This window comes from Drosophila mojavensis, unplaced genomic scaffold, assembly GCF_018153725.1.
Source record: "Drosophila mojavensis isolate 15081-1352.22 unplaced genomic scaffold, ASM1815372v1 contig_74, whole genome shotgun sequence".
In the NCBI taxonomy this organism is placed as follows: domain Eukaryota; kingdom Metazoa; phylum Arthropoda; class Insecta; order Diptera; family Drosophilidae; genus Drosophila; species Drosophila mojavensis.
The window spans coordinates 16,085,650-16,100,274 of record NW_025318899.1 but is presented as its reverse complement, the minus strand read 5'-3'; the positions used below and the strand labels follow the sequence as shown (position 1 = coordinate 16,100,274).

The 14,625-nt window shown below is 39.5% G+C and overlaps 1 long non-coding RNA gene across 10 annotated transcripts in view; it reads right to left on the bottom strand.

Moving 5' to 3' along the window:
- Positions 1 to 2,961: 2,961 nt before the first annotated feature.
- The window catches only part of LOC26528437, a 62,458-nt gene continuing 50,794 nt past the window's right edge, over positions 2,962 to 14,625 (bottom strand). For 7 of the 10 annotated variants that reach the window (XR_006357540.1, XR_006357542.1, XR_006357543.1 and 4 more), the window contains exons 5-6: positions 11,520 to 11,575; positions 2,962 to 3,064 (exon numbers count right to left, since the gene is read on the bottom strand). This is a non-coding gene — a long non-coding RNA (uncharacterized LOC26528437). The remainder of the gene's footprint in view (positions 3,065 to 11,519; positions 11,576 to 14,625) is intronic. The other 3 variants (XR_004364321.2, XR_001449140.3, XR_006357541.1) reach the window with 1 other exon arrangement.

Here is a 14,625-nt window from a genome sequence, read left to right as displayed (position 1 = left end):
ACAGAGTGAGCGAGAGAGAGAGAGAGAGAGAGAGACTGGGACACTCTGTCTGTGTCACATATTGCTCATGTTTGGGTAACTTGAGCTGGCTGTCCAGGCATTTATTTCATTAGCACGCAAAAGTCAGATAAAGGGGCGACACAGAACAGAATGCAGCTCCACTGGACTGAAGGGGGGAAGGGCCAGACGACAAACGCGACAAAATTCATTAAAAATAAGAGAAAAATTCGTATAGGAATAATCAACGTAATCATTGGCTCAGCTCCTGCCTCTCCCTCTCTCTCTCTCTCTCTCTCTGTCACTCCTTGGCCAGGCGATGCCCGACGGGCGATAATCCCGCAACATGCGCCCCAACCTCAAGGCACGGCCTGAACCCAAACCGCTCAACTGTTGGGTGACAGAGCGTTTGTAATTTATTTAACTGCATTTTTGTGGATTCGATTTCCAAGGAGGCAACAACAAATTTGTATACGCATGACACCCAGTGTGTGTGTCCGTGTGCGTGTGTGTGTGCGTGTGTTGGTGTGTGTATATGTCGAGGAGTAGATGCTAAAGATATAGCAACAAGAGATGCTGGTGCCTGGTTCACATATCATGTTCGCTGCAGGTAAAGATGCCAGGCCCGCGATAAACAGGCCAAGCAGACAGTCTGCATGTGTGTGTGTGTGAGTGTGTGTGTGTATCCTTATGTGTGTGTGTGGCAGTTGTACAACGCATATGTATATAAATATTTATGTGGAAACAGCAGGCGTTTTGTCAAAACATTTGTGTAAGTCGGAAGGAGACGGCGACCAGACGACGACGACGACGTCGACGTCGACGTCGAAGCATCGACAGTTGACTTGAAGCACACAAATCTTGTTTTTGCTTTGATTTCTTCTCAAGAGCAATTCCAACAAATTGTTTACAAAGACACAACAACAACAACAATGTAAACAGAAACAGAAATTATTATTTGTTTGCATTTAGGTGTAGCGGCTTTATATTAAGTCTGTGCGTGTTGCAGCCTGTTCGAGCTTTGAGTTACGCCTAAGCCAGGTGATTCGACTGCGAGCGGGCTCGGAGGGTTCTCTCGGCCATGGGGTTAGCATGAAAAATTGCCAGGCTTAGCAGTGGACGGGCAGAAAACGAGCGCCTTGGCATTAGGAGCGCTTAATCCTTTCAACTGTCATAGCAACAGCAGCAGCAGGAGCAGCAGGGGCAGCAGGGGCAGCAGGGGCAGCAGGGGCAGCACGAGCAGCAGGATCAGCAATTGTCCTTTATGCTCTCAACCCTACCACAAAATATTTCTGCTGCAGCTGTTCCAGTGCCAAAAAAAGAATTAGGGAACTGGTCTTGCCAAATGCCCTATCGAAGGGGCAGAACGAATATTAAATAGACTATAACTAATTTATATTAATATATTTATTTTTAATACATCTATAAATTATTTCATTTGGCAAATATCTCCCAAATTAGGGTAACCATTTTATTGGCGGCCAAAGCCTTATTTAGTAATAATAAAAAAATATTAAGTTTTAATATAAATGATTTTTTAAATAAGTTCTACGTAATTTAGTTTAATTTAATTTTTATTTATTTATTTTTTTTTTGGCACACGATTTTTTGCATGATCTAAAATATTTTGTTTTAAAAGCTGACTAAGACTTTACTTTTATTACAATATATTATTTTTTATTTTTTTTTATATTATAAATATTTATTTATTTAATTTTGTTGGTTGTTTTTTTTTATATTATTAAATGTTTTACTTTTTTTTGCATCAATTTTTTTTCTGTATTAAATTTATTTTATATTTTATCTGTACTTTATTTGTTGGTTTAAAAAAATGTAATTAAGCTGAATTTACATTTTTTCAAATATTTTACTATTAATATTATTTTTATTTATTTAATATATATCAAATAATTTTTATATTGATATTTATATTATATTTATATTTCTATATTTTCAATTTCGAATTTTCGGCAATTTTTTAATTTATCAAATTAATTTTTAATTTCATTTTATTGAATATAATTAATGAACTAAATTATGTTATATTAATATGTGTAAATATGTATATTTAAGTTTCACATGTATTATATTATTATAAATATATATATTTTACTATTTCGAACTGAATTTCATTTTATTTTATTTTATATTTTTGTGCAGCGCATTTGGCTGTCGTTGTTGCAGTTCCGCTCCGGTTTTACTTCTATTATTTATTCGTATATTTTTTGTAATTCTTTCGTTTTATACATATTTTGGGATTTTGGCTTTGCGGTCGACTTGCCGCATTATCCTATTTTATTTACTGCTAATGTTGCGCTTTGCCTTCTAAATCGCATTTGCAGTGATTTTTTCTCTTTCGACAAAGCAACAACAACAGCATAAAACACATCATTAATTTAATATGAAGAGGTGGAAGGGGAAATAGAAAAGATGGAGTGAGCGAGAGAGAATGAGGAAGGCGAGATGTATCAAACGAGGCAAAAGTCAAAGGACTTAACTAGCTAAAGCAACAACAACAATGAGGAAAACAACAGCAAAGCACAAAAATTAATTTAGCTTAATTCGCCGACGAAACTTTACTTGGAGCATGCCTAGAAGGCGTGGCAGAGGCTGGGGGTCATGTGCCAACCTAATGGAGTGAGTCTTCCAGCACGAACGAACAAAAAATATATATCCCACGGCCAAGCTGAAGTTGAGTAGCTCGAAAGATTCAGCCATACCACATGACTTGGAGCCGGAGCAGGAGCCGGAGCAGGAGCCGGAATGCGAGAAGGAGAAGCAGCAGCAGGCAGTAGGAATCCTTTAATCCCATTGCTGCCAGTTTAATTATGTAGTTTATTAGGCGGAAATGAAAAAGCGAAAGCCAAAGCCAACGCCGGAAACGGAAACCAAGCGACTTTGTCGAAATACACACACACACACATACACACAAATATACATATATATGGTTATACAATTGCCCACTTAGCTGAAACTGCTTTGCATAGACTGTATTGCAAAAGGTTAAGAAAAGGTTACTTACCGTTATTCGGTAGCTTCACTCAATAAACCAGACAAAAGTCAAGCGCTGCAAGGGGAAAAGAAACAAGAAAATAGAAATATTAGAAAAAAGAATAGAAAAATGGAAATGAATGGGACTAAAGCGAACCTAAATGCTCTTTCAGAAAATGAGAATTTAAAATGAGAGAGTTTACAGTGTCGTTAGTAAAGAAGGGTCTCTGATCAAGTCATTTGACTTGAGGAGAGTTTTTGGAGGTATGAGAGTAGAGGCAGAAGTCTTAAAAGAGTTTCCAGCTTGTCAATAGGCTTACAATGGAGCTATGTATATGATAAGAGCTCTAATTAGATATATGCTAATTGGAATACTCTTATTTGATGTCATCCATGAAATCCTGAACCTGATAGAGAATGCCAATGTCTGTTAGATATCTAATTTAATATCTAAAAGCTTGTTTTTATAAAGATTAATATATAAGGCATAGTATGTTCTCGCAACTATAAAGAGCTCTAATACTAGAAAAGAGGTAAATATATTTGAGTATGATCTTAAAAATATACTTAAAATTGAAAAACTAACTTTGAAATAGTAAGGGGGAGCGAGATAGAGAGAGCGACACCAGACTACATAGGTCTGAATAAATTCATCTGCTGATACTGATTAAAAATCTATACTTCTTCATTTACATTTCTATTCAGAGTCTTAAAAGTTATACTCCTAGCCAAAAAAGAAGGAAAAATATCACAACAGATGCGGGAAAAAAAGGTTAAAGTCTTTCATTATTTCAAGGCTGAGTGCCTTATATTTATGGCATGGACAAGTTTGTTGTCTAGCTTCAGTCTTCTTGGTGCTGTTCTCGGTTCTGGCATAGCCTTTTGCTAGCTAGTTGTCTGGTACGTGAGGCGGCTGCAATTTTCCAGTTTTGGCTTTGAGTTTTCGTAAATTGCCGCACAATCAGCATAAATTTTCGTCTGCGCCCCAAATTAGGCGGCACAGTTGCTGGGGCGTGCCAAGGTAGACATCGACTTGGTCCGAGCACAAATTTGTGCTAATGAGTTTTCAGAAAAAGGGATTTGTGTGTCTGTGTGTGTGTGTGTGTGTGTGTGAGTGTCCTTTGACCCGCTTGAAGGCAGCTCGAATGCCGCCTGCTCATTGGCAACTCGCCTGGCCAGCTAAGCAGGTCAGCTCGACTCAGCTGTGATGCTGCCCCGCCCAGCCCCCAATCGCACGATTGCGAACTCCCACCTGATCCAGCCAACCTGCCACCATCGCCGCCACTCAGTTTGGTTAGTCACGTGTGGCAACTGCCGTTGGTAATTGAGTTAAGCTTTTGTGCCTCTCTGCAAAGTAGGCCATGCCACAGGCTTCACTGAGCCATGCCGCAGCGATTGCATCACAAGATGTTGCCAAAGCTCTTTGGCTAGTCGATGGAAAGTTTTAAAATACACACATACACATACACAAATGTACACACTCACACACACACACACACAGTATGCCCTCATAGAACGTGCCAAAGTGTTATGCACTACACACACGAAGAGAAAAAGCATATCGAGCTATGTTGAACAATTCTATGTTTATACGTGCCTAAATTCATGATATATGAACAGCTGCAGCTCACAGAATTTCAAATTTGAATATAAAAATATTTTCTAAATTCTACATCAATAAATGGAACTCAGCAGAGCTATTAAAAATTTAAATTCCTATTTGTGTGAAATGTTTTTCCTGCTTTTCGGTTTAATAAATATTCTAAATTATTTATTCCATAAATTCCAATTAAATTAAAATAGAGTTCCATACATTTTTCTCTAACAAAAGCTTTTTAAAATGCTTGAAATTTTTTTATAAAACAAAAATATAAGAAACTTTTTCTCTGATTTATTTAAAGTGTTTCTTATAGATCATTATGATCTTGATAATTTGCCCTGTTTGTTATTTGTTTTTCGCTCCACCTGTCTCAATCTCTCTCACTCTCTCCCTCTCTAGTTCTCTCTCTCTCTCTGTGCCATTTGTTCTATTTCCTTTCTCCCTCAGTAGATCTCTATCTCTATCATACTCAAGCTCTCTTTCTTAACCTTACTTTCATTCATTCTCCATCTCTGTCTATCTCTGTCATACTCTATCACTTTTTGTCTGCTTTTCTCACTCTCTCACTCTCCCCACCATTTCGCACTTATCACGTTCAACTGCCCCGCATAAACTAACAACGAATCGCTTCACATTTGGATTTTAGGCTTTAGATCGGTTTGATTTGCTGCTGCTGCTGTTGTTGCCCGCCTGCCTCTGCATAGTCCAAATATGGCAAGTGCCATGGCTATAGCCGTACGGTAATGTGGCCATTGCCGGGGAGTTCTTTTTGGAGTGGCCAAGCACTAGACACTCGCACACAATGGAAAGTGCATTTCCATTTGCGTTCGGTCCAAAATCCCAAAACCAATTGAGCCCCCAGCCAGGCGCAATTCAAATGTTATTGAAATATTTATAAGTTAGACACCAGACAAACACACACACACACACACATACACATATGCAGACACCCACACAGTGGGAGCTAAACACTTACAGCAATCAAATGCACACAATAAAACATTTTCAATAACTCTTTCGACGGCTGCGGCTCCTGCTGCTACTGCTGCTGCTGCTGCTGCGCTGCTCCTGCTCATATACTGTATTTTTTTTTGGGTGTAGGCACTCGGAATTGCTCTTGAATCTCGCACTCTGTTTGTCTGTTTGCTGCTGTTTGTGCCCCACTGTGCGAAAGCCCTCCCAATGCGCTCAGCAATGTCAATGGGTTACACTAAAGACTGAATGCAACACAAACAGACAGAGAGAGAGAGAAGGGGAGAGGTAGGGTGACAGAGAGGGAGAGTGAGAGCAGCTTTATGTGTGCAACTCAAGTGGCTATCAATCGCTCGCATTGCCGTTTTCTGCTCTCGTTTTTAGTTTGTGGTGTTGATGGAATTATTTGCAGTTTGTAGTTTTGTGTGTGTATGTGTGTGTGTGTGTGTTGCTTTTGTTTAGTTTTGGTTTAGGTTCTGGGTTTTCGGTTTTCGGTTCACGGTTCTGGGTTCTGGGTTCTGGCTTCTCAGTTCTGGGCTTTCGTTTAGTATTTTTAGTTAGCTGCATTTGGGGCGCTTCATATGAATATAGACGAGCGTTTGATTGCTTTGAAAACATGGAGTTTGGCCAACCTGGTTCACTGTTTTCCCACTGTCTGCTAAATTACTAACGAGTTTTTCGCAGTTTGAGCCCGCAAAAAATAAATGCAAGTCACGTACGGCGCGCGGTGCTCCACAATGCCAGCAAGGACATTGTCAACACAGACACACTCACACAATGAAAGGCAGAGGGAGGGAGGGAGAGAGAGAGAGAGAGCCGCTGTCGACGCCAACAACAACTGTCCTTGCAAATCCAGCTACCCACTGGCTGGGCTGTCTGTCTTGGCCGTCACTCAGCGGCTCTGTTTGTTTGTCAACACAACGAAAGCAGCAGGCGGCACAGCAAACATCCCGAACCCTTCACAAGAAAATACAAAAAAATACAAAAAAAATGTGTATGAAAAGGAAGAAAATCTTCCTCTCCCCCCAATAGCATGCAAATTGCGCAAATCCTTTTAAAGGCAAAGCAGTTGCCGCTCTACGCGCTTTTCACACCGACCAATGCTTTTATCTCCCTCACTCTCTAGTGATGAGCGCCTCTCTATGCGCTTCACATACCCGTGCACGTTTAAATACGCAAACAGCCGACGAGGCTACGTGCTTGGAAAATAATTTAAAAGCTCAAAAGGTGAGCAAAGCAGCGCGCATAGGCACGTCCTAACAACAACAACAAACAACAAACAACAACAACAACTCGAGTGCGGCAACAAAATGGCGTACAAAAATCCGACAGCAGCTCTTCTGCTTCTTCTCGCTTTTTGTTTGTATTTTTTTTTTGTGCTGTTGATTTTTGTTTTTATTTATTTTTTTTGTGCTTGTTTTTGTTGCTCCTGTTTGTTTTAAAAATTTATGAAAATTTGTTTTTCCCCAAAGCGTCGCACACATCAAAAGCCAAGCCAAATGCCGTGCGTCGAGGCGCCAACTCAATGCAATCGGGAGCCGCCAAATCAGCCGAGCAATTTGCATTTTCAATTTGCAACAACAAACACGCAACAAACAACGCTGATAGCAGCAGCAGCACCAGCAGCAGCAACAACAACAACAGCGCGAAGCCAATTCGCCAAACGCCGCCTCAAATGCGACCTAACGAAGCAATAATCAATTATCAATAAATTTAACGGAAGCTACACCGCTCTCCCTTTCCCGCACACTCAACCACACACAGACACACATAAAGCGCGCCCAGGGAAAGCTTTGCTGTGAGCTGAGAGGCGCTGATTAAGGATATGATGCGGCTGGGCTGTCTTTGAATCTTGTTTGAGTCTCTTTTATCTGCTCCGACGCCGCCCAATCCGCTGTCCGCCGCGTTTGCTGTCTTTATGAGCTGTCGCTACAGTTTGCCATCGCTACCTCTCGCTCCCACTCACTCACAGCCAGCTCCTGTTAGAGTCGTTTGCTTTCAATGCTCACGCCCATTCAGCGCTTTAATGACATTTTAAGCACACACACACACACAAATGCACAAGTAAAAAGTCGTGTGGGTGGGATAGAAACAGCATTTGTGTTTATGCGTGGCAAAATGTTCAAATTGCAAATTCCACAAGAGTTGAGTAAAGATAACGGAAACTTTGCATTATTAAACTTAAATGACTTGTAAAGAGGTCAATGTGCATTTTCTTCAAGTTGTTATATTATCAAAATTCTACAAGCTACATTAAAATCTAATGCAAATGTCAATTGCTTTTATTTCGAAAATTGAGGTCATTTTGAAAGTTATCGATATATTTAGTAATTAATACCAAAACGCAAACGACTCAAAGCTGGCCAATTGGCATATTGTCGCTAAAAAATACTGAATATATACGCGATGCTTTGCATATTTTGTAAATATTTATAGGCATTAAATACTTTTTGTGGATTTTGCTTGTTTATGTCGCAATAATTTCAAATTTATTAAAACATAAACAGATTTATTTCTATTTTGTTCAACTTAACTGTTGTTTGTGCATTTCCATCGGATTTACTGCCACTTTAGCCCTTATTCAGATAACTTTGCTACGCATAAACGCAATCAAGCACTGACAGCGCCACGTTAACACCTTGCCACGTCTGCAGCTCCTTTGCTGTTTCATCCTTGACTGCATTTTGGCGGCACTTGCTTTTAGCTCGCGCCGCCCTCTTCAGCGCCTTGTCTTGGCATCTTTTGCAAATTACTTTGCAAAAATGTAGCGACAGTTGCGCCAACCCCAGTCCCACCCACACCCAATCTTTTAAGAGATGCGCAAACACTGGGCAGGAGCCAGCCAGCCAGCAAACAGCAGCCAGCAGGCAGCAGGCAGGAGCCAAGAGGAGCCAGGACCAAGTCACAGCATTTGCCTACCTTGTGCAACTGGCGCTGCAGCTTTGCAGTCATCGCCAGAGCCAAGCCAAGTGTTTGCTGTTTGCCTTTGCCTGCTGGCATTTGAGAAATGGCGTTCAGCATGCAGCTTCTTGATAACCCGAGCGTGGGTGGCTGTTGACTGGTGGCTAATGGGTTGGTTTGCTGGCATATCCTGCTGGCTTGTCGTTCGTTCTGCGTCCTGTTCGGTCCTGGCTTCATTTCTCAGCTGTCTGCCGCCAGTATCCGGTGCAGGCAAAACAGCAACGTAATCACCTTTTGCAATTAATTTAAGTGGATTTAGTGTGCAACGGGCTTTGCGTATTTGCCACGCGAACGACTATCGCCCACCGACACCTGGCCAAAAGGTGTTGATGAGCTGCTGCTGCTGCCGCTGCTCCGGCTCCTGCTCCTGCTCCTGCTGCTCGCTTTTTCGGGGCTGGCAATTGACTTTGACAAAAAGCGCAAACTTTACGGCTCCAAAAGGTAAATACAGTTACGGGCGAAACTTTAAACAAATTTCGGCGCTCTTCAATTCAATCAGAAAAACTTCTCATTTCTCATTTGTTTATTTTAAAGTTCACGTCTTGACTTCCATTTTCCATTTGCTCGTTTCCCCCCATTTTCCGTGGAAACTCCACATTTGATTTATTTACTTGCCCCGTTGCACGGTTGACGTTCATGTTGCTCATGTTGTTGTTCATTGTTGTTATTATTATCATGTCGAATGTCGAATGCTCGCTTCTCTTCATTCTTTTTTATGTACACTAAAAATTCACATAGTTTATATTGACTGGAAAATAAATACAAATAAATAAACAAATTGCTCATACGACGCGTTGCAGCGTCTCTGCTTGCACTTAATTTGTGTAGCTCACGTTGCTGCTGCTGCTGCTGCTGCTGTTGCTCCTCCTTCTCCTGCTGCTGCTGCTGCTCAGTCTCACTTGAGTGTTCAGTTTTCTTCTTCTTTGTGTTCTGTGTTTATCTTTTATGTTTACGCTGCATTTTTCACAACGGCATTTTTCGTCGAACTTTTCAATTGTTGCATGAAGTGCACGAATCTCTCTCTCTCTCTAGAAATGATTTAACGTGTAGGTGGATCAAGTTGCCCATAGACCCGCTCACCCCCCAACTTCGACTCTAGCCTGTTAATCATTATTTCAATTTGGAACTACGTCTATTAGGCCTAGGCGCAGTCCTTGTTTACTCAGCCCCTGCCTCTCTCATTACGTATGCAGTTGCAGCAGCAGCAACAGCAGCAGCAGCAGCTCTAAACGAAATTAACATAAATTTTTATGAGCTCTTCCCGGTAAACGAGCATAAAGAGAAAAAACAATATGTACATATGTATGTCTATATATATATATGTGTGTGTATGTGTGTGTGTATGTGTATTCCCTTAACTCACGCTCCATGACTGTTTCATTTTTTATGCTAAACTTAAGTAAACACAACACACAAACTCAACTTCGACTTCGACTGCGTCTGATGAACTAATGAGTTGTGCCTCCACTCCAGCTGCAACTGCTGCCCCAAAGCCTCCCCCCTTCTGATGCACAAGTCTGCTGCTGCTGCTGCAACTCCTGCTCCTCTATTTGGCAATCGCATTCCTCTTCTTCGTCGCATTATCGATCGCTGCTTCGCTAAACTGTTGCCACTTGAGCATTGCAATTCATCAATTTATCAAACGTTTGCACAGCCAATTCAATGCCGGACCGCCTGGACGGGCCCAGAGCGTACAGCCAAACAGACGTTATCTAGCCCTGATACCCTAGAGTCATTGTGTGTGGGGTATATTGTTTTTCTTGCAATGTTTGTATCAGCTAATAAAAGGGAAGTGAGGGAAATTATATCTGTCTTTATTTTATATATATCAGAATGGAAAAGTCAGTCAAATGCTGCCTTTAGGTTCGTTCGTCTTTCTCAATATCATTTAAGAGTTAAATATTTTTAAATATTTTTTTATAAGGTAAACTTCATTTGAAATAACATTATGTCATTATATAAATATTATATGATTTCAAATAAAATCTTAATATATCATATTCTCTTAGCATGCCATTCAGAATCCTGCAGTATCATTTAGTTATTTGAGCATCTCTCGAATACTTTAGACGCTAGAGTCAACAAACTTGGCTTAAATATTTCTCTAAAGTACTCACAGATAATAATAATTTCCTTTCTTGGATACCTAATTCTAATTTTGGATACATGCTCAATTAAATATTATTTATATATGCCCCATTCTAGACATAAGTTTACTTTCTTTCTTTTTACATATTCATTTATTTCTCTCAGCTAGTTAGGGTATCTTTCAGTTAGCCACTCCCCATTACCACACTCCTACTTGTTGTTTTTTGCAAATCATCATCATTCTTTTGTATCGTCATGAAGTCGTTTGTATCTATCAGAGAGAACTCAGCTCAGGTTGGGAGTAGTTGGGTGCGTCTAGTGCTTTTCAAGTGTAGACTCCATGACATGTGGCTTTTCTTCTTCAATTCAGTTATTTTTCTTCTTTTAGTTTTATTTTCAATCTGTATGTGTGTGTGTATGTTTTTTTCCAGCTCTGTCTTTCTTCTGTTTGTATGGCAGAAGCATTTTTATTGGTCCCTGCAATGGCTAGACTAGTTTTTAGTTCACATTGCAGCAGCAGCAGCAGCAGCAGCAGCAGCTGGCCAGAGTTTGACCAAATACAAGGTTTGGGCCGAGATTTATGGGACTTGGCCTGGTTGACTGTCTGCTTGGCTCTGCTAAGCATTGAGGATAACGCTAGTTTCAATGGATTACGTTTTGAAATGCTTTTTCTTTTCTCGTTTATTTTTTATTTTTTTGTGACTATTAGTTTAACTGTCGCTTTGAATTTTTCGTTCTTCATCGAGGCGACTTGATGAATGCTTGTCTATTCATTTATACTAGCTGAAGGCTGCAGACCTCCTGGGAGTTAACCATGGGGCAGTTAGTTATATAGATGGGTTTTTTATTTTAATGGATTTTTGGTTTTTATTTTATATATAAATAATATATATATTATTATTATACTCACCCAATAAATTTAATTGGTAATTTCCATTTCTTAGTAAAAGTGGTTTATGCACAACACTGAAAGAAAAAAGAAATATTGTTGGTCATCATTACTATAATCATTTCGTAGTTCATTGTTATGAGTGCTATATTTATTTAGATAATTATAATTATTATGCCTACAGCTTCATAATATTCATAACTCTAAAGGAATCATATTGAAGACAGAGTTTCTGACACGTCCCAGTTAGACAGATCCAATTCATCAGCTTGATCATATAGGTACATATATAGTATACTTATATATATATATAGATATCTCAAAATATGTAAGAATATATTTCGTTTCAAAGGTGCATTGGCGAGTAAACTTATTCAGTCTTAGGCTTAAGATAATATAGACCTTGATATCTACAACAAACAGCTACCATATGTAAGTATATATCTAAAATCTCTATATACATACAAATATTTATATATCGTACATATCTGAAATATCTATATATGTATAAATAGAACTGCAACAAAATTCAGTTTTTATCAGCTAGTATTAAAGCCGCATAAAGAAGACTTAAATATATTTATTCTATGTATAATATAAGGTGCATCTTACGTCATTCTTTGGTATTTAGGGGCTCTGCACTCTATATATACTACTACTACATATGACTCTCTACCTAAACTGATTCCCTTTGACATTGTATGCAGAGCAGAGAAGGTAACATAAGCTGACTTCTAATACCCTTAGTTGAACTGCTAATGCTTAGGGGGAGTTGGGTCTGCAGAGCGCTGGCAAACATTTCTAATTTGCTCATTTCAATTTCATTAAGTTGGCAGCACTGTTTGCATATTAGCATGCCAAACAGTCTGCAGTCAAAACCAGTGGGGGAGGGGGAGGGGGAGTGGGGTTAACTGTTGATGAGATGCCTAAACAGCTCTCAGCTGGCCAATGACTGGGGTACAGCTCTGATGACGATGACAATGATGATCATGTTGATGATGACGTTGATGATGCTGAGGATGAGCTTGTGGCTCGCTGTTGGCCAACATCAACACAAGAGCCAAATGAGCTGCAGGCAAAAAGCAGATACCAAGACAACAGCTAACATTGAATGGGGCAACGGACAACTAAGCAGCAAAGGATGTGAATTCGTGTATCTCTCAGTTGTTGTCGGTGTATGTATGTGTGTATGTGTGTGTGTGTGTTGGCAAGAGGCTTCGCTTCAGCTACCGTCTATTTCGATTTCAACACAAACTGAACATATTTGCAAACGATGCCAAAGCCAAACACACAAACAAGGCCAAGCCGAAGAAGAAGAAGAACCAGCAATAGCAGTAACAACAGCAGTAGCAGTAGCAGGAGTAGCAGCAGCAAAGGGGTGCAGAAACGTGCATGCAACAAGAGGCGACCACAGCCTAAATGTTGTTGATACACGGCAATGTTGGCAACCAAATGTTGTTGCAACAGACCTGCAACAAAAGGCTACAACTGCAACACACAGCTTTGATAGACTTTGGAGATGCGCTGTAAAGGCCTTGAGCAGGAGTTGAAATGAGAAAATCGTTTGGGAGGAGAAACGTATGAAAGGAGTTGACTCTGATGAAACTGAGCACGAGAATGCGGGTGTTGGTAAGCCAAGTGCTATATATATAGCTATACGTAAACTGAATTGGGAATGTGGGAAAATAATGAAACTAAAAATAAATTATTAAATAAAAATATAATAATCATAATAATATATATACAACCAAAAACCGGAAAATTACAATGTTTATGAAAAAAGTTTAGGGTATATAAATATTTAATGTGCTAAACGGGATATACAAAAATTTGCAAATGAACCCGATAATAATAAAAATAATTATAATACTATTAATACGTTTTTTAAAATTGAATATTAATTTTTACAATGACAATAAAATGGTGAATAAAAATAATATAGACTTTTTTTTTTAGAATTTTATTAAAATGACTGATGGAAATAAAGTATGTTAATGATAATGTCAATGATAATTTTTTTTTTGGTGTGGCTGAGGTGAGAAAAAATAAAATAAATAAAAATAAAAATAAATTATTAAGAATGAGCAGAATAAGAAACAATATATAAACAATATTGATAAAGACAATAATAATAAAAAGATATTATAATAAACAATAATAGGTTAATAGTAGCTCTATGGACAATAATAATAAGCGTTAAAAAAATTAGAAATATATTGTGTTGCAAATAATAATAAAATTAATACTAATACAATAATAATAATAATAAAAATAATAATAATAATTATAATTATAATAAAAGTAATATACATAATGTACTTATTCTAGCAGTAATAATAACAACAATGAATAATGCCCGTCTTAGGTCCATCTCTTTTGCTGTTTAGCAATAAAATTTCGTCGTAGTCCCCACATAAGACATATATAAGTGGACTTTTTATTGCCAGCTTCTGCAATATACCCCGTACTCAGTTGGCTTAAACGGGGCTTGGCAGCAGATCGAGTTGAGAGAAACAGAAGAGGAGCCCATAATTGGCGAAGTGGTTTGGGTCTGCTGCTGCTGCAGTCACCACCTGGGCCAGCAGCACGAGCACCGCCGAGCCGCACGAGCAAAGCATTCAAAGCATCAACTTCAACCTTAGCCTTCTATCGCTGCCTTTGCATCTCGAGACGGGTTTGCCGGGCCATAATTTTATTTTTAGCCATCCTCCTTAGCGGACGATTCGCCTGGCTAACTGGGATGGCTTGTTGGCCATTCTGACTGGTTGCTTTTGCCTGGCTGCCTGGCTGTTGGGCTGTTTGGCTGCCTGGCAGGCCATAACGACTTGCCGCTTGTGTTATTATCTCAGGGCATAAATTTTATGGCCAATATTCACAGCTCCACCCACTGTTGAAAATGTTTTGTGTGTTCTCTGCCGCCCTGGACTACGGCCCTTAGGCTAGCCAATTGCGAAAATTATTTGTGGCCCATAGGCCGAGCCATATAAATTATGTAAAGCTGCGATGCCTCAACCAAATTGATTTGCTGGGATTCCTCTGTCTCTCTGACTCTGAGTGAGTGAGTGAATGAGTGAGTGAGTGACTGACGGCCGGACAGTTCTCACAGCTGGTGACGGATTTGCTTGGA